This window comes from Odocoileus virginianus, unplaced genomic scaffold (genome assembly GCF_023699985.2).
Source record: "Odocoileus virginianus isolate 20LAN1187 ecotype Illinois unplaced genomic scaffold, Ovbor_1.2 Unplaced_Contig_60, whole genome shotgun sequence".
Lineage (NCBI taxonomy): Eukaryota > Metazoa > Chordata > Mammalia > Artiodactyla > Cervidae > Odocoileus > Odocoileus virginianus.
Genome location: NW_027224377.1, coordinates 123,143 through 144,974, shown reverse-complemented (window position 1 = coordinate 144,974; position 21,832 = coordinate 123,143). Strand labels below are relative to the sequence as shown.

Below are 21,832 nucleotides of genomic sequence, written 5' to 3'. Positions count from 1 at the left end.
GATCTTTTTATATAGGTATACATATTCTTTATTCATATCTTTTACTATATTCTATCAGGGTTTTCCTTTTTTCCTTATTAAATCATAGCTTCTTATTATATAATATGTTCACTATAGAAGATGGAAATAATTGTCTAAGTGTTTTATTTATTTCTTAATCCTATTTATGGTGTGCTCTATCAATAGACACTTTATATTTTTTGATAAAATCTGTGAATTTAAAAAAAAAAAGAAAATGAATCTTGATGTCAAACGACTTCCTTCATGATGTATGATGCATTTATTTAATATGGGAGATGATGTGTCTTTTCCAGAGCTTCTTCATAGCATAAGTTAACTCAGAATTTCTCAGACTGTAGATTAGTGGGTTCAGCATGGGGGTTATAACTGTATAGAACACACTCAATGATTTATCAATGTAGAAGGTCTTAGCAGGTCTTACATATATGAAAATACAGGGAACAAAGAAGCAGACAACCACAGTGATGTGGGAACCACAGGTCTGGAGGGCTTTCCACCTCCCTTCCTGACTCAGGTTCTTCAGAGAGTGCAGGATGACTCCATAGGAGACGAGTAAGAGCAGAAACACAATAGTGCAAATCAATCCCCCACTGACCACAACTAAGATACCAATGACAAAGGTATCAGCGCAGACCAGTTTCAGTAAAGGGTACATGTCACAGAGAAAGTGATCAATGACATTGGGGCCACAGAATGGGAGCCCATAAACAGTGCCAAGTTGAATTACTGAGTGCAGAAAACCTCCAACCCAGGACACCACCAGCAGCACAACACACACCCTCTGCCTCATGATCACCAAATAATGCAAGGGCTTACAGATGGCCACATAGCGGTCATAGGCCATCACCAGCAGAAGGAAGACCCCTGATCCAGAAAAAAGGTGCTCTGTAAACAGCTGGGTCATACAAGATTTGAAAGGTTATGTATTTTTCTCCAAAGAACAAGTCTGAGATCAATCTGGGGGTAATAGAAGAGGAATAAACAATATCCATAAATGACAAGCAAGCAAGAAAAAAGTACATTGGTGAGTTCAGGGTCTTACTGACAGTTATAGTGACTATAATTAGAAAATTGCCCACCACGGTCAAAATGTAGACAAACAGGAACATAAACAAAAGTACTTTCCCCTCCTTGGGATTCTGTGCGAGTCCCAGGAGAACAAAGTAGGTTACATTATTTCTTGATTCCATCTAATCTGGACAGGAGCTGACTTCATATAGTAGAAGCAATTTACCTACAAAACAAGGAGGGAAAGTTAAAGGGGGAAAATGCTCAAATGTATGGGATTTTTTCCCCCATTCATTGGAAGAATGAATATAGAACAACTATTAGTGTCCAATGTGTCATGGGCATTTTTATTAACAAGTTGAAGGCAGAATTTCTTTCCTTCAATGCTATGACACATAACAAGAAATCAAGCAATTCCAGACTCACGTTATTAGTGTCATTAAATGAATATTCAAACAGCACTAAGAGTCATAGTATGAGTGTATCAAATATGTGTGACAGAAGACTTTCCAGAGGAAGCAAAGCTTCAGCTGCTGAAGTGTAAAAAAGAATTGAATGAATAAAAAATAATAAGTTAGAGAAATCCAAAAAGTGCAGCATTTTTAGTCATAAAAGTCTAATACTTGAGGCACACTTGAGGTAATTTACATAATCAATGTGGGTAGATCAAACTGTGAATGGAAGTTCCCTGCTGAATTGTGGCAGACCTTGCTGACACTTCTTAGGTTTTTAGGTGGATATTTCCCTTTTCCTGACAATTAACCACTAGAATGGTGGTTTTGTGTCCCCAGTCCCTACCTCTCTTCTTAATTTGCAAACTTGGATATACAACATCTCTAATTTTGACATCCAAGTGAATGGCAATTTAGTATTTAAAAGCTTTTTAAATATTCATAATAAACATAAGCATTTTCTAAGCAAAATTTAAAGAAATGTTCCCTATTTATCTCATTAAATGCTTTCTCCATGTTATTTTTCAGACAAAAAATTGCTATACTCTTCACTCATTTGTTACTCTCATAACACTTTAATAAATCCTATTCACTCTACTATGAAAATATATCACAAATGTGATAATTCTCTACTTCTTAATTTCTTCCTGGTCCACTGCAATAGGCTCCTATCAAGTCTCTCCATGTTTATTCTAGTCTCCAACAATCAGTTCTCCTGAAGCAGCCCAAATGTCATCACTCTACTGCTCAAAAATCCTAGAGTATATTCTAATCATACACTCACAGTTTACTGTTTAATATTGACAGTAACAAGAATTGTAATCCTCATTTTATAATTGAAGAAACTAATGCTAGAAGATCTCATCCATTTTCCCAAAATCATACATTTCTAAGGGACATACCTCGAACTGAATCTAAGTTTGATTGATTTCAAAGTAATTAAATTTCTTACATAATAAAGACAGTCCCACAATTATGAGCCTGGTTCCCATTACTTACTGCTAACCTTGCCTTGTGGAGGCTTGTTCTGGATCTAAGGGTGACTTTAAGTTACACATTAAACATTTGAAATTATTTTTCACCCAGTTTGAAAACAGAGGACAAAAGACCACCTTATTACTTGAGGATGCATTTTATTTCATTTGACTATCTGTCCATTTTCTCCATGGAGTCTTCTGATTATTCAGAGGCACATTTTTATGTGTTGTGTTGACTATTTGAAAGGAATTCCATGGTGAACACCCAGAAAAACAAAAGTTTACCATGTTAGGAAATTTATCAAAATGAGTAGCAAATCTTACATATACATAGAAGAAATCAACTAGTTACTTGGCAGGGAAGCTTTTCAGAAGTAACGTCTTTCCTACTAACTTCAAAAAGAAAAATGATATTTGACTGTTTAACCATTTTCATTCTGCCATATTAACATGACCAAACTCATTGACAGATTTTGAAAGACACTTTCATTATTTTTTTTGCCATGCTTTAAGTCTATAAAAGGACCTCCTGAAAAATTGATTCCAGTTATTTAGTGGATAGCATCTTCTTCCTGTTAGCGGGCAAGATCACAGGGTGTTTAATCCCTTTCAGCTGCAATTATTATTGAGTCTTATAATCGGAATGTGTTCAAGACTGATTCTTGTTTAATTAATTCACTGGGATTTCCCCCAGAGTTTTTTTTAAGCATCTATATGTAAAGATATTAATAGGCAAAGTCACATAAATGATATCAGAAAAGTGCAATACCCCAAAAAAAAGGCAGCTTTAGAATCTTTATGAGACTAAAGTCAATCAAAAATAATCAAAAATTTTGTCACAGTGAACTTATTGGTTATTTCTTTCCCCACCTGCCATAGCAGGATTTTCTTTCCTTTTGTTTAGTACTCAAGTTAATCTCTTAATTTGGTTAGATATATGAAATTATATCAAAAAACAACTCAATGTATTAAAATTTTAGATATAATAGCTAATTTTTTATCTAATCATTATCATTGTTTTAAAGTCTAGGCACCTCTCTCATATCAGCAACTGTCCTATGAGTGAAGACACAGACATTAATGCAGGGTTTTTCCTGCATGGATCTTCTTTCTTAGAGTCAGAAAATAAAGAATGAGACAACTTAACAAAGTAACTTCAGTCTTATTCACCGCTTATAAGAAACCACTACAATATTGTAAAGTAATTAGCCTCCAACTAATAAAAATAAATGGGAAAAAATAAATAAAAAGGCAAAATAGGAACTTCACTGCTGAAAAAAAATAAAAGAAATAGAATACTGTGACAAAAGAGAAGAGAGAGTTCTACTGTGGAAAATGTAGAGATGACCTTTCTTCAAAGGTGATGCTTAAGCTGAGATTGAAAGGATAGCAAGTGGCTACCATCAGAAGCACTGTTACAGAAACTGAAACTAAATACAATTAATGAATAAAGCTATCTCACTTCAGAGAAAACAGGAGCTATACCTAGGAAACTCTAAAATTTTCACAGGAATTTTTATGGCTGTACTGCATTAAAAAGGGCCAGAGAGAATATGCCCTCTTGTCTTATTACAGATTTTAATGGAAAAGCTTTCAACCTTTCATATTGAGGAAGTTATTAGCTGTAGATCTGTCATATATGGATCTTTGTCAAGGTATTTACAACTTGTTGAGAGGTTTCTATGAAGTCTAGTTCTATGAAATTTCTCTTTCTATGAAATGAAAATTGAATTTCTATCTGATCATGGACAACCCAAGGAGAATTTAAGAAAATAATTCCACTTACAAAAGCATCAAAAAAGAATAAAATAAAACCTTATACTCTGAGAACTACAAAATGTTGCTGACATATATAGAACACACATGCACACACACATACAAGAAGACATTTATGAGCTGGGATATTCAACAGTATTAAGATATTAATAATACCTCAAGGGGTTTAGTGCAATCCTTGTCATAATCACAAAATCACTTTTTGCAGAAACAGACAGATCCATGCTAAAATTCATATGGAATCTCAAGGACTCCAAATTGTCAAAACAATCTATAAAAAGAAGATTGGGAGTCTCATACCTCCTGATTAAAAATTATTTTATACAAAGCTATGGTAATCACTTCATGGGAAATAGATGGGGAGACAGTGGAAACAGTGTCAGACTTTATATTTGGGGGGCTCCAAAATCACTGCAAATAGTGAGTGCAACCATGAAATTAAAAGACAGTTACTCCTTGGAAGGAAAGTTATGACCAACCTAGATAGCATATCAAAAAGCAGAGACATTACTTTGCCAACAAAGGTCCGTCTGGTCAAGGCTATGGTTTTTCCAGTGGTCATGTATGGATGTGAGAGTTGGACTGTGAAGAAAGCTGAGTGCCGAAAAATTGATGCTTTTGAACTGTGGCATTGAAGAAGACACTTGAGAGTCCCTTGGACTGCAAGGAGATCCAACCAGTCCATTCTAAAGGAGATCAGTCCTGGGTGTTCATTGGAAGGACTGATGCTGAAGCTGAAACTCCAATACTTTGGCCACCTGATGCGAAGAATTGACTCATTGGAAAAGACCTTGATGCTGGGAGGGATTGGGGGCAGGAGGAGAAGGTGATGACAGAGGATGAGATGGCTGGATGGCATCACTGACTCGATGGACATGAGTTTGAGTAAACTCCGGGAGTTGGTGATGGGCAGGGAGGCCTGGCATGCTGCAATTCATGGGGTCACAAAGAGTCAGACACAACTGAGCGACTGAACTGACTGACTGATGGTAATCACAGCCCCAGTGTTGAAATAAAGAAGGACAGTGGACTAATGGAGTAAAATATATAGTCTAGAAATAAATCTTCCTATATGTGTTTAGGTAATTTTCAACAAGGGTGCCAAGCATTTAATGGGGTAAAGAAATTATAAGTGATAGAAAGACAATCACCAAAAAACAAAAATGGTATGATTCCACTTACATGAGGCACTTAAAGTAGTCAAATTCATAGGCAGGAAATAGAATGGTAGTTGCTCTGTTTAGTGCTCAGTGAGTGAAAATGGATAATTTTGTCTAATGGCTGTGGAATTTCAGTTTGGAAAGCTGGAAAAGTTTTAGAGATGGATGGTGGTAATGTTTGTGTAACAATGTGAATTAACTTAGTGCCACTTTAAAATGGTCAAATTGTAAATTTTTTATGCATATTTCACCACAATTTTTAAAATAAACATAATAACTGAGTTGACCTCATTAATTGACTTATGTGAACATAAACTATAGCACAAGAGCCCAAAGTATATGCAAAGATCATGGGCTTCAAATAAAGCAAGATAATCTTTCTAAAAGGTAAATATGTAAATCAAATAACAAAACTACTAAATTAAAATCTCTATTTTTAATATTTATTTTGTATTGGAATACAGTTGATTAACAATGTGTTAGTTCAGGTGTATAGCAAGGTGATTCAGGTATACATATACATGGACCTAACCTTTTCAAATTATTTTCCCATTTAGGTTATTACAGAATATTGAGCAGAGTTCCCTGTGCTATACAGTAGGTCCTTGTTGGTTATCAATTTTAAATATAGTAGTCTGTATATATTAATTCCAAAATTTTATTTAGTCAATTCAACAAATATTGAAGTACCTCCTGTGGGTCAGGAATTGTTTAAGTACTCAGGATGAATCAATAAAGAAAGTAGACCAAAAAAAAAAAAAAATGAAGAAGAAGGAAGAAAGAAGGAACAAAAACCCAAACTCTTTATTTTGGAGTTTCAAACTCAGATTTTAGAAGCAAGTTAGCAAACACTTTTGAAGCATTTTGTGCTCCTCTGGACTACTTCAGATTGTCTGATTTTTCAGAGGAAAGATGAGATTTTACAATAGGAAACTTCCTTGCCTACAAAGCAATGAGAATTTGCACTACAGATTGGACTTAAACTCCACCTTGCAAACAGAGGTACCAAAGTTACTGATGAAACACTCTTTGGGATGGGTTTACCCTCAAAGTGACAGGGAATAATCTATGCTACATGGGAAAGTGATGTCTTAAATAGAAATTGTAATGAGTTGTAATAAAACAGATTGATGCAAATGTGATTGCGGTTTCAGACTGTGACTATTAAATCAACATATTAATAAGTAGGCTCAAACATCTTTATTAATCAAAATAGGCAACCATTGCAATCAACACATTTTTGCCAATGAGAAATACGTTTGTTTATTCCTATATGTAAAAATCCAGGCTTGGGGAGTCCACAAACTCTTGGAAGGCATTTTCTGCCTCCTGATGGTTGTGAAAGCTGTTTTCCCTGAAAAAGTCGATATGCTTGAAGTAGTGGTAGACAATTGGTGAGAGATCAGGTTGAACATGGCAGATGATGCAAAACTTAGTAGACCTGTTTGTTCAACTTTTGAAGAATTGTATGTGTGAGGTGCAGTTGGTCATTATCCTGAAGAATTGGGCCCCTTCTGTTGAACAATACTGGCTGCAGGCATTGCCGTTTTGGAGGCATCACACTGATTTGCTGGGACTTCCCTGGTGGCTCAGACAGTAAAGAATCTGCCTGCAGTGCAGAAGACCCAGGTTCAATCCCTGGGTTGGGAAGATCCCCTGGAGAAGGAAATGGCAACCCACTCCAGTATTCTTGCCTGGAAAATCCCATGGATGGAGGAGCCTGGTGGGCTGCAGTCCATGGGGTTGCTAGGAGTCAGACACAACTGAGCATCTTCACTTTCACCGGTATTCTTGCCTGGAGAATGCCATGGACAGAGGGGCCTGGCAGGCTACAGTCCCTGGGATTGCAAAGAGTCTGACATGACTGAGAAACTTTCATTTCATTTCACTGTACTTCATTGATTTGCTGAGCATACTTCTCAGATGTAATGATTTCACTGGGATTCAGAAAGCTGTAGTGGATCAGACCAGCAGCAGACCACCAAACAGTGACCATGACCTTTTTTTGGTGCAAATTTGGCTTTGGGAAGTGCTTTGGAGCTTCTCTTTAGTCCAACTTCACCTTTGCAATTTGCCTCAAACACTGAATGACCATTGAATGGTTGACTTTGAGTTCTTCAGCAACTTCTCATGTAATTATAAGAGGATCAGCTTCGATAATTGCTTTCAATTGGTCTTTTTCAACTTCTGATGACCAGCCACTAAGCTTCTCATCTTCAAGACTCTCATCTCCTTTGCAAAACTTCCTGAACCACCACTGTACTCCACTGCACCAGAACTGTTTGTTAGTATTTCCTGGGCCAGATGCATTGTTGAGTTGTGAATGGTCTCTGCTGCTTAAACACCCATTTTGGACTCGAATAAGAAAATCAATTGAATTTGCTTTTTGTCTAACATCATTTCCCTAGTCTGACATATAAAATAAAGAGCAAGTAATAGGTAATTAGCAAAAAACATAAAGTGAAAAAAAGTGTGTTAAAATGATGCATATAATTTAACCACATTTAAGAATGCACTCCAATATCAAATGGCAAATTTTAACAATGCAAATACCACGATTACTTTTGAACCAACTGCAGCCATGAAATGAAAAGACGGTTACTTCTTGGAAGGAAAGTTATGACCAACCTAGATAGCATATTAAAAGCAGAGACATTACTTGGCCAACAAAGGTCTGTGTAGTCAAGGCTATGGTTTTTCCAGTGGTCATGTATGGATGTGAGAGTTGGACTGTGAAGAAAGCTGAGTGCCGAAAAATTGATGCTTTTGAACTGTGGTGTTGGAGAAGACTCCTGAGAGTCCCTTGGACTGCAAGGAGATCCAACCAGTCCATCCTAAAGGAGATCAGTCCTGGGTGTTCATTGGAAGGACTGATGCTGAAGCTGAAACTCCAATACTTTGGTCACCTCATGCGAAGAGTTGACTCATTGGAAAAGACCCTGATGCTGGGAGGGATTGGGGGCAGAAAGGGAAGGGGATGACAGAGGATGAGATGGCTGGGTGGCATTACCGACTCGATGGGCATGAGTTTGAGTAAACTCCGGGAGTTTGTGATGGACAGGAAGGCCTGGCGTGCTGCGATTCATGGGGTCTCAAAGAGTCAGACACGACTGAGCGACTGAACTAAACTGAGTAAATATGTCTGTATTTCCATACCCCACCCCCCAAATCTCTAGAATTTCATCTAACAGGGTTTTTTGAGTTTTGTTAATGAGTCTGTTTTTTGTTTGATTTTAGTTTGGTGGGAGGAGGGTTTACTCTTTCTGTGGCTTGTAGAATCCAAATTCCCTGAAAAGAGACTGAGCCCAGGCCTACAGTAATATTCCCACAATTCAAGAACATATATTTGTTGGAAAAGTATTTACCATAAAAGATGTTTATGAACTGCAAGAAGTGGAAACAACATATTAACTTTATATTTATAAGGAGTATTGTGCAGGATGAGAAAAAAATAAGATATATATATGGAGTGATATGGAGATATTTTTAAGATGTTGCATACTAAAAGTGCTACATACATAAAAAAGAGCAAACATACATATGGCATTTACACTTGCATTTACACAAATTATTCCCAGATGAAAATGAAAAAACAAATTTGGGCCAGTCTCTGAGTATGAGGACTAGAAAATGTTGAAGGAAAATAGGAAATTTATTCAACACTGCATCCCATATAATTTGGTTTCACTTATGCTTTTATGATTATCTATTTTACTATATTTTTCTTATAAATAGTAAAAGTATTCAAGTAAAAATTGTTATGTATAATGCAACTGAAATATAGTAAAGAAGGAAACCTATATAGAATTAAATATTTTAAATAATGTAAATAAAAAGTTCACTTAAATGAAAAGAATCTAAATGAAAATTGCACTCTGTCTGAAAAAGTATAAAAGATAAAGATACATGAACTGATTAAAAATCAGTATACATATATAACATTTTATTAATTATCTTTTATTTATTATTACTGCCTTGCTGTATAAGCATTACAATTTTCTAGGTACATTGATAAGCAAGAATGAAGGACCTTACATCATAGCTTGGAGCAAACTTTTATGAATAGCACAGTTATATGATTATATTATTTAATGATAGTTATAATAATTTTCTAGAAGAAAGAGAAATCAGAATCAAATTTAAAATAGTTCCTGCATTTGAAGGAAATGGAACCTGGTGTCAAATGACTCCCTTCATGATGGATGATGCATTTGTTTAATATGAGATACAATGTTTCTTCTCCAGGGCATCTTCATAGCGTTAGTCAACTCAGAATTTCTTAGACTGTAGATTAATGGGTGTTATGATTGTATAAAACACACACTCAATAGTTTATCAATGGGGAATGTTTTAGCAGGTCTTACATACATGAAAATACAGGGAACAAAGAAGTAGACAACCACAGTGATGTGGGAACCACAGGTCTGGAGGGCTTTCCGCCTCCCTTCCTGACTCGGGTTCTTCAGAGAGTGCAGGATGACTCCATAGGAGATGAGTAAGAACAGAAACCCAAGAGTGCCGATCAGTCCTCCACTGAAAGCAACTAAAAGATCACTGACATAGATGTCAGTACAGACGAGTTTCAGTAGGGGTGTATGTCACACATATAGTGATCAATGACATTGGTACCACAGAATGGGAGCCCATAAACAGTGCAAAGTTGAATTACTGAGCGCAGAAAACTCCCAACCCAGAACACCACCAGCAACACAACACACACACTCTGCCTCATGATCAGCAAATAATGCGAGGGCTTACAGATGGCCACATAGCGATCACAGGCCATCACCAAGACAAGAAAGACTCCGGATCCAGCAAAAATGTGCTCTGCAAACAGCTGAGTCATGCAAGATTCAAAGAATTTTTTTTTCTCCCAAAGAACTAGCCTGAAATCAATCTGGGGGTAATACAAGAAGAATAAGTGACATCCATAAATGATAAGCTAGCAAGAAAAAAGTACATCGGTGAGTTCAGAGTCTTACTGACAGTTACAGTAATGATAATGAGAAAGTTGCCCAGTACAGTCAAAATGTAAAAGACCAGGAACATAACAAAAAGGACTTTTTGCTCCTTTGGATTCTTTGTGAGGCCCAAGAGGACAAAGTAAGATAAATTGTTACTTGGTTCCAACTAGTTCTTACAAGAGCTGAATTCGCATATAAGAAGCAGTTTACCTATAAAACAAGGGGGGAAAGAATTAAATGTTTATTTTTTTAATTTATCCATTCATTAGAAGAATGTGAATGGAGTATCTTTGGGTCCAATGTGCCATTGACATTTTACTTACCAGCTTGAATAAGCCATAGAACACTACCCTCAATGCTATGATACATAATGAGTGATCAGGCAATTCCAGCCATTAACTGAATATTCGTATGTGTGCTAAGAGCCACATCACAGGTGTATATCAAACTGAAATCAGAGAAGACTTCCCAAAGGAAGCAATGCTTCAGCTGTTTTTTTTTTTTTTGTTGTTGTTTGTTTGTTTGTTTGTTTAATGAGAGAATAATAAAGATGGGAAGAGAATTCCATGAAAAAGAGCATCATTTATAAAGTCACAAATGTGTAATACCTGTGACTCTCTTAAGATAATTTACATAATCAATGTGAGTAGACTTAGCTATGAATAGAAGATCCCTATCTTGAATTGACTCAGACCTCAATGACACATCTTAGGCCTTTAGGTGAATATTTATTCCCTTTTCCTGACCAATAAATGCTGCAGCAGTCTAATTTTGTGTCTCCAGCCCCTCTCTCTCCCTTAATTTTCAAATTTGTATATGCAACATTTCTAGTTTTTGACATCCAATTGACTGGCAATTTAGTATTTATAAAACTAGCTTTTAAATTTTCCATGAAAAACATAAGCAGTTCCTATACAAAATTTAAAGAGGTATTCCCTATTTATCTCATTAAATACTATAATTTTCTATGCTATTGTCCCAACAAAAAAAAAAAAATTGCAGTCCTCTACACTTGATACTCTCATAAAACTTTATTAAATCCTGTTGACTCTACTTTCAAAATATATCACTAATTTTTCATTCCCTTCTTAATTTCTTCCTATTCTACTGCAGTACCCTCCTACCAAGTTTTTTTGTGTTTACTCTCCAAAAATCTGTTCTCCTAAAGCAGCTCAAATTGTCTTTTTCAGTTTTATTCTGATGACATCACTCTATTGCTCAAAACTGCTACAGTATATTCTAAGCATGCACTCATAGTCTAATGTATCATATTTAATATTTACAATAACAAGAAATGAAGTTGCCATTTTATAATTGAGGAATCTACTCAGAACATATCATTCATTTTCCCAAAATCACATATTTCTTTTTTTTTTTTTTTGCAATTTTATTTTATTTTATTTTTTTTATTTTTTTTCTTCCATTTATTTTTATTTGTTGGAGGCTAATTACTTTACAACATTGCAGTGGTTTTTGTCATACATTGAAATGAATTAGCCATGGATTTACATGTATTCCTCATCCCAGTCCCCCCTCCCACCTCCCTCTCCACCCCATCCCTCTGGGTCTTCCCAGTGCACCAGGCCTGAGCACTTGTCTCATGCATCCAACCTGGGCTGGTGATCTGTTTCACCCTAGATAATATACATGTTTCGATGCTGTTCTCTTGAAACATCCCACCCTCGCCTTCTCCCAGAGTCCACAAGTCTGTTCTATACATCTGAGTCTCTTTTTCTTTTTTTGCATATAAGGTTATCGTTACCATCTTTCTAAATTCCATATATATGTGTTAGTATACTGTAATGATCTTTATCTTTCTGGCTTACTTCGCTCTGTATAATGGGTTCCAGTTTCACCCATCTCATTAGAACTGATTCAAATGAATTCTTTTTGATGGCTGAGTAATATTCCATGGTGTATATGTACCACAGCTTCCTCATCCATTCGTCTGCTGATGGGCATCTAGGCTGCTTCCGTGACCTGGCTATTATAAACAGTGCTGCGATGAACATTGGGGTGCACGTGTCTCTTTCGGATCTGGTTTCCTCAGTGTGTATGCCTAGAAGTGGTATTGCTGGGTCATATGGCAGATCTATTTCCAGCTTTTTAAGGAATCTCCACACTGTTTTCCATAGTGGCTGTACTAATTTGCATTCCCACCAACAGTGTAAGAGGGTTCCCTTTTCTCCACACCCTCTCCAGCATTTATTGCTTGTAGACTTTTGGATAGCAGCCATCCTGACTGGTGTATAATGGTCAATCAATGTAATACACCACATTAACAAATTGAAAGATAAAAACCATATGATTATCTCAATAGATGCAGAAAAAGCCTTTGACAAAATTCAACATCCATTTATGATTAAAACTCTCCAGAAAGCAGGAATAGAAGGAACATACCTCAACATAATAAAAGCTATATACGACAAACCCACAGCAAGCATCACCCTCAATGGTGAAAAATTGAAACCATTTCCCCTGAAATCAGGAACAAGACAAGGGTGCCCACTCTCACCACTACTATTCAACATAGTTTTGGAAGTGTTGGCCACAGCAATCAGGGCAGAAGAAGAAGTAAAAGGAATCCAGATAGGAAAAGAAGAAGTGAAACTCTCGCTGTTTGCAGATGACATGATCCTCTACATAGAAAACCCTAAAGACTCCACACATTTCTAAGTGATACATATAGAATTGAATCTAAGTTTGTTTGACTTCAAAGTAATTTAATTTCTTACATAAAGAAAGTCATACAACTGTGAGCCTGGTTCTCATTATTTTCTGCTAGTTTTACCTTGTGGAGGTTTGTTCAGAATCTAAGGATGATTTAAAGTTATTCAAAACATTTGAAATTATTTTTCATCCACTTTGATGGCAGAGGCCAAATGCTGCCTTATTACTTGAGTTTATTTCACTTGGCAGTCTGTCCTTTTTCTCCACTGAATCTTCTGATTATTCAGAAGGTCATTTTTATGCAAAATATAGGTTATTTGAAAGGTGTTCCATGGCCCACAGGGGAAAAAATAGTTTATCACATCAGGAAATGTGTCAAAATGACCAGCAAATCTTCCATATTCATAGAAACGTAGATAGATATCAACTAGTCATTTCCCAGGGAAGTTTTTCACAACTTATCTCCTATTAACATCAAAATGAAAAATAACATTTGAATGTTTATATCCTCTCACACTCGCATTAACATGGACAGACTAATTGACCTCAGATTTTGAAAGATTTTGCTGTGAGTTTTTGTCATGCTTTGAATGTAAGAATGTATCACAGTCACTGAGTGGATAGCATCTTCTCCCTGTTAAGAGTGAGATTTCAGAATATTTTATCCCTTCCAGCTGATTTTATCATGGAGTCCTGGAATTGGAATGTGTCCAAGACTGATTCTTGCTTTGATTAATACACTGGAATTTTCCACAAAGTTTTTAAAGAACATCTATAAGTAAATAAATTATTAGACCAAATTTCATTTTAAATATCATAATGATGCAACATAATGATGGAAAAATAGCTTTAGAATCATTATGAGACTACTGCCAATCAAGAATAAAGTCAACCCAATCTTTTTGTTCCAGTGAACTTATTTGTTATATATTCCCCACAGCTGGCATAGGAAGATTTTCCATTCTTTTATTTACTACTCAATATTCTCAGCTTGGCAATATGTAGTTCATGATCTGACCCACAGTCAGCTCCCAGTCTTGCTTTATTGACCGTATAGAGCCAAAAAAAAAAAAAAGAAAAGAAATCTTAAATTTTAAATTTAAATTAAATTTTAATTTTAATTTTAAAAAATTCTTAAATAGAAGAAAGTAGGGAAAATCACAGGATCATTCAGGTACAACCTAAATCAAATCCCTTATGATTATACAGTGGAAGTGACAAATAGATTCAAAGGATTAGATCTGATAGACAGAATGCCTGAAGAACTATGGACAGAGGTTCATGACATTGTACAGGAGGCAGTGATCAAGATCATCCCCAAGAAAAAGAAATGCAAAAAGGCAAAATGGTTGTCTAAGGAGCCTTACAAATAACTGAACAAAGAAGAGAAGCTAAAGGCAAAGGAGAAAAGGAAAGATGTACCTATTTGAATGCAGAGTCCAAAGGACAGCAAGGAGAGATAAGAAAGCCTTCTTCAGTGATCAGTGCAAAGAAATAGAGGAAAACAATAGAATGAGAAAGACTAGAGACCTCTTCAAGAAAATTAGAGATACCAAGGGAATATTTCATGCAAAGATGGGCACAATAAAGGACAGAAATGTTATGGACCTAACAGAAGCAGAAGATATTAAGAAGAGGTGACAAGAATACACAGAAGAACTATACAAAAATTATCTTCATGACCCAGATAACCATGATGGTGTGATCACTCACCTAGAGCCAGACATCCTGGAATGTGAAGTCAAGTGGGACTTAGGAAGCATCACTATGAACAAAGCTAGTGGAGGTGATGGAATTTCAGTTGAGCTATTTCAAATCCAAAAAGATGACTCTGTTAAAGTGTTGCACTCATATGCCAGCTATTTGGACAACTCAGCAGTTGGTCAATTTTCCTTCCAATTCCAAAGAAAGGCAATGCCAAAGAACATTCAAACTACCGCCCAATCGCACTCATCTCACAACCTAGGAAAGTCAGGCTCAAAATTCTCCAGGCCAGGCTTCAACAGTATGCGAACTGAGAACTTCCAGATGTTCAAACTGGATTTAGGAAAGGCAGAGGAACAAGAGATCAAAGTGCTAACAGGCGTTGAATCATTGAAAAAGCAAGAAAGTTCCAGAAAAAAAAAATCTACTTCTGCTTAATTGACCATGCCAAAGCCTTTGACCGTGTGGATCACAACAAACTGTGGAAAATTCTTAACAGATGGAAACACCAGACCACCTTACGGGTCTCCTGAGAAATCTGTATGCAGGTCAAAAAGCAACAGTTGGAATCAGACATGGAAAAATGGGTCAAATTGCAAAAGGAGTGAGTCAAGGCTGTATATTGTCATCCTGTTTGTACTTAAGGCAGAGTACATCATGTGAAATGCTGGGGTGGATGAAGCACAAGCTGGAATTAAGCTTGCTGGGAGAAATATCAATAACCTCAGATATGCAGATGATACCATCATTATGGCAGAAAGCAAAGAACTAAAGAAATCTTGATGATAATGAAAGAGTAAAGGGAAAAAGCTGGCTATAGCTCAAGATTCAAAAAACAAAGGTCGTGGCTTTTGGTCCCATCACTTCATGGCATATATATTGGGAAAGAATAGAAACAGTGACAGACTTTATTTCCTTGGGCTCCAAAATCACTGCAAACGGTAACTGCAGCCATGAAATCAAAAGACTCCTTGGAAGAAAAACTATGACAAACCTAAACAGCATATTAAAAAGCAAAGAGTTTTATAGTTTCTGGTCTTACATTTACATCTTTAATCCATTTTGAGTTTATTTTTGTGTATGGTGTTAAATCACAGCAGGATCCTCTATGACCCACATCCCAGAATTTTAGAAATAAAAGCAAAAATAAACAAATGGGACCTAATGAAACTTAAAAGCTTTTGCACAACAAAGGAAACTATAAGCAAGGTGAAAAGACAGCCCTCAGATTGGGAGAAAAGAATAGCAAACGAAGCAACAGAGAAAGGATTAATCTCAAAAATATACAAGCAACTCCTCCAGCTCAACTCCAGAAAAATAAATGACCCAATCAAAAAATGGGCCAAAGAACTCAACAGACATTTCTCCAAGGAAGACATACGGATGGCTAACAAACACATGAAAAGATGCTCAACATCACTCATTATCAGAGAAATGCAAATCAAAACCACAATGAGGTACCATTATACGCCAGTCAGGATGGCTGCTATCCAAAAGTCTACAAGCAATAAATGCTGGAGAGGGTGTGGAGAAAAGGGAACCCTCTTACACTGTTGGTGGGAATGCAAATTAGTACAGCCACTATGGAAAACAGTGTGGAGATTCCTTAAAAAGCTGGAAATAGAACTGCCATATGACCCAGCAATCCCACTTCTGGGCATACACACCAAGGAAACCAGATCTGAAAGAGACACGTGCACCCCAATGTTCATCGCAGCACTGTTTATAATAGCCAGGACATGGAAGCAACCCAGATGCCCATCAGCAGATGAATGGATGAGGAAGCTGTGGTACATATACACCATGGAATATTACTCAGCCATTAAAAAGAATTCATTTGAATCAGTTCTAATGAGATGGATGAAACTGGAGCCCATTATACAGAGCGAAGTAAGCCAGAAAGATAAAGACCATTACAGTATACTAACACATATATATGGAATTTAGAAAGATGGTAACGATAACCCTATATGCAAAACAGAAAAAGAGACTCAGATGTATAGAACAGACTTGTGGACTCTGGGAGAAGGCGAGGGTGGGATGTTTCAAGAGAACAGCATTGAACCATGTATATTATCTAGGGTGAAACAGATCACCAGCCCAGGTTGGGTACACGAGACAAGTGCTCGGGCCTGGTGGACTGGGAAGACCCAGAGGGATGGGGTGGAGAGGGAGGTGGGAGGGGGGACTGGGATGGGGAATACATGTAAATCCATGGCTAATTCATTTCAATGTATGACAAAAACTACTGTAATGATGTAAAGTAATTAGCCTCCGACTAATAAAAATAAATGGAAAAAAAAAGAAAAAAAAATAAAAAATAAATAAAAAGCAAAGACATTACTTTGCAGGCAAAGGTCCATCTAGTTAAAGCTACTGGTTTTTCCAGTAGTCATGTATGGATGTGAGAGTTGGACTGTGAAGAAAGCTGAGCACTGAAGAATTGATGCTTTTGAACTGTGGTGTTGGAGAAGACTCTTGAGAGTCCCTTGGACTGCAAGGAGATCCAACCAGTCCATCCTAAAGGAGATCAGTCCTGGGTGTTCATTGGAAGGACTGATGCTGAAGTCCCAATACTTTGACCACCTGATGTGAAGAACTGACTCATTTGAAACGACCCTGATGCTGGGAAAAATTGAAGGCAGGAGGAGAAGGGAACAACAGAGGATGAGAAGGTTGAATGGCATCACTGACTTGATGGACATGAATTTGAGTGAGCTTCAGGATATGGTGATGTGACAAGAAAGGCTGGATTGCTACAGTCCATGGGGTGGCAATGAGTTGGACTTGACTGAATGACTGAACTGAACTTATTCTCAGCTTAAAATTTTGTTAGAGGTATAAAATTATATCAGAAAACACAACTAAACGAGTTAGCATTTTAGAGATAACAGCCAATTATTTATCCAATTATCAATTTTTAAAAGGTTAGGACACCTGTGTAATGCCAGCAATTGCACATTGAGTTAGGGCCCAGCAATTTCTAAAATCGGTTGGAAAATCATGCAAAATTTTTCTCCTGCATGGATGTTGTTTATTTATGATTCAGATAATAAAGAAAGATACAGTTTAATAGAGTAGTTTTATTCTTTTCACTACTTATAAGTTAAGAAATAGGGTAGTGTGACAGAAAATAAGAGGGAAAATTCTACTATGGACAATGTAACCAGAGATGATTTTTCTTAAAAGGATATGTTTAAGATGAGATTGAAAAGATAGAAAATGAATACCATCAGAAGCACTGTTACAGAAATGATGCCAATGAACAAAGCAGAACAGATTCAGAGAACAAACTTATGGTTGTCAGCGGAGAATAATTTGAGAGAGATAGTTAGGAAGACTGAGATCTATGTGTTCAAACTGCTTCATTTAAAGTGGATAACCAACAAGATCCCACTGTTCAGTACAGGAAGCTCTGTTCAGTGTTATGTGGCAGCCAGAATGGGAAGGGAGTTTGGGGAGAATGGCTACATGTATCCGTGATTGGGTCCCTTTGCTGTCCACCTGAAACTATCATAACATTGTTAATGACTGTGCCTGAATTTTCAGTCACTTCAGTCACGTCCAGTTCTTTGAGGACCATGGACTATAGCCCACCAGTCTCCTCTGTCCATGGGATTATCCAGGCAAGAATACTAGAGTGGGTTGCCATGTCCTCAGCGAAACTTCCCAACCCAGGAATTGAACCCTTGTCTCCTGAGTCTCCTGCATTGCAGGTGGATTCTTGACCACTGAGCCACTGGTGACACTCATTAATTGGCTATACTCCAATGTAAAATAAAAGATTTTTCGATAAAGAAGCACTATTAAAGAAAGTAAAACTAAATTAAAAAGTGAGATAATTAATGAAATTAGCTCACTTTCAGAGTTGACAGGAGTTATACTTAGAAAACTCTAAAGTCTTCACAAGACTTTTTATGGCAATGCTATGTTAAAAAAGCGTTGTGAGAGTGTGCCCTCTTCATCCACATTTTAATGGGGACGTTTTCAGTTTTTCAAAGTGTATAGCAAAAACCACTCCAATATTGTAAAGTAATTAGTCTCCAATTAAAATAGATAAATTTAAAAAATAAAAAAGCAAAGTTGAAGATGTTGTTAGCTGTGATCTGTAAATATATGGATTTATTTTGTCAATGTATTGGCATTATATATATATATATATATATATATGATATATATAATAATATTGACATAATATATCCTTATTATAATATATCTTCTTTCTATCTCCAAGTTGTTGAGATTTTTATGAAGTGGAATTGAAGTTCTATACCATCATGAACAACCCAGGAGAAATAAAGAAAATAATTCCACCTACAAGCACATCATAAAGAATAAAATAGTTAAGAAAAAGCATAACCAAAGAGACAAAAATTTTATAAACTGAAAACTACAAAGTTTTACTCAAATATTCTAGAACACATACATATATGGAAAGAAATTTATGAACTGGGTTATTTAATAGTGTTAAAATGTTAATATGACCATAAGTGACCTACAGATTCAGTACAGTCCTTATCAAAACAAAAAAAAAATGTTTTTGGCAGAAATAGAAAAATTTATATGGAATCTCAAGGACTCCAAATTTTTGCCAAGACATTCTTGAAAAGGAGAAAGTAGTTGGTCTAATACTTCCGGATTCTACCACATTACACAAAGCAGCAGTAGTCACACCACCAGTTTTGGAATAAAGACAGACAACAAATTAATGGAATTAAGAGAGTCTAAAAATAAACCTTTTATATGTGTTTAAATAATATTCAACAAGGGTGCCAACAGCATTTAATGGGGAAAGGATATTATACTGAGTGAAAAAAGGCAATCAAAAAAAAATAAATGACTCCACTTTACATGAGGCACTTAAAGTAGTCAGTTTCACAGACAGAAATTAGAATGGTGATTGCCTGGGGCTCACTGAGTGGAAATGGGAAATTTTATTTAACAGCTGTGGAATTTCAGTTTGGGAAGCTGGAAATGTCCTGCAGATAGACAGTGGTATTGTTTGCATAACAGGGTGAATTTTTAAATGGTTAAAATTAAAATTTTTGTTATGTATATTTGACCACAAATTTTAAAATAAATTTAAGAACTAAGGTAATAGGGGCTTTCCTGGTGGTGGCTCAGTGGTAAAGCATCTGCCTGCAATGCAGGAGACTCAGGAAACGTGGGTTCAGCCTCTGGATTGGGAAGATCCCCTGGAGAAGGATCCATGGCAATCCACTCCAGTATTCTTCCCTGGAGAATCCCATGGACAGAAGATTCTGGTGGGCAACTGTCCACAGGGCCTCAAAGAGTCGGACTAGGCTGGAGAGACTTGGCCTAAACACACACCACATTTGAAGAGCTTGGAGCAAAAAGCAGAGAGTCTAGAGAAAAGTAGGGTATTGTGCATGCCCCCTGCACACAATACCACCTAGGAGTTGCTTGTTCTTACTACCCCCTGCTGCAGCAGGGACCCCAATAAAGCCTTGCCTGAATTTCTTGTCTGGTCTCTAATCAATTTCTATTGATTAAGGAGATCAAGAACCCTGGGAAGTAACAAGGACAGTGGCCCAGAACCCTCGGGGACCAGCAACCACTCAGACAACACAAGTTCTGGGGCCCCTGGCCCCACAGACAGGGACCCTGGGACTCGGCTCTACCATCAGTGGGCTAGCCTTAGTCCCAGGTCCTGGTCTCGCCCACCAATGGGCAAGCATCAGCCCCAGGATCTACTTGGCCAAAGCCCCACTCACCAGCCCATGGCCCTGATGCCAGGCCAGTCAATCCCAGCCCATTCATCAGCAGGCCAGCACCACCCAGGACACCCTGGCCTGACCATTCTACCAACCAGCAAAATGATACCAGCTCCAGGACACCTTGTCTGGGGACTAGCCAAAAAGATATCAATTATGTGTATGATAGTAAAAGAGTTGTTTCTTTATTAGACAATTATTTCATAAAAATCAGCATGGAAAGGATCAACAATTGAATGAATAGATAAAACAGATTAACAGACAATTCTAGGAAAAAATATACAAATTATATCAAACAAATGAAAATATGTTCAAATCCAATTATATCAAAAGGATTTGAGATAAATTATAAAATCAAATTTAGAGTAAATTTAATCTGATTATCATATGCCATCAGTATTTATCAGGGTTGATTTTGAGAATGTGGACAAAAATATTCTCACAAACTGTGAACAGGAGTGTAGCTGTTTGTACAACTTCAAAGATGGCAATAGCTATGACCATCAATATTTTAAATGCATGTATTACCTGAGCATTGATTCAAACACAGCACATATATCAACAACTTCACTTCCAGGAGCTCATAGTTGTACACATTCAAAAATATATATTTATTGCAAAATTACTTTTCATAGAAAAAGTTTAGGAACATGAAAAAGAATGGAAGCATTAATTTCAGCATGTCTCGATAAAGGAATATGATGTAGTATGAGAAAATTAAGGATTAGGTCTAAATGGACTGGTAGGAAAATACTTCATAGATGTTACTAAAAAAACAAAGTTTACCTACACAGAAAAAAAAAAATACATGTACTTAAATACAATTGCTTTTACATAGGTTATTACCAGATGGATATCAATAAATAGAGTGCTCCTGCAGAAGTGGACTAGAAAATATACTGAGAGATAATAGGAAATGTATTCTACACTTTCTCCCATTGTATATGATTTGCATTTTTACTATTTATTATTATCTATTTCATTTCAACAGTTTAAAAAAATTAGGGTTATATGAAAAGTTTTGTGTATAATGCAACTGAAATTTTATAAAGAACACAGAGTATATAGCATTAAATACTTTAAATAGCATAATAAAAATAATAACTTAAAAGACAAGAATCTAAAAATAAATACTGTCTGGGAAAAAATTAAAAAAAAAAAATGCATAAATTGATTAAAAATCAATGTAACTATATAAAATTTTCTTCACTAATCTGTTGCATGATATTGGTTCCTTCAGTATAAGCCTTACATCTTTCTAGGTACAGTGATAAGCAAAATATTACAGACCTTACATTCTACCATGGAAAGGAACTATCCATGTTATTAACAGCACAGTTGCATAGTTATATTATAATTTTTATA

At 36.4% G+C, this 21,832-nt stretch overlaps 2 pseudogenes; both read right to left on the bottom strand.

Moving 5' to 3' along the window:
• Positions 1–280: 280 nt before the first annotated feature.
• Positions 281–1,211, bottom strand: LOC110145695 (olfactory receptor 4A47-like; annotated as a pseudogene).
• Positions 1,212–9,587: 8,376 nt separating this feature from the next.
• Positions 9,588–21,772, bottom strand: LOC110145688 (olfactory receptor 4A47-like; annotated as a pseudogene).
• Positions 21,773–21,832: the final 60 nt, after the last annotated feature.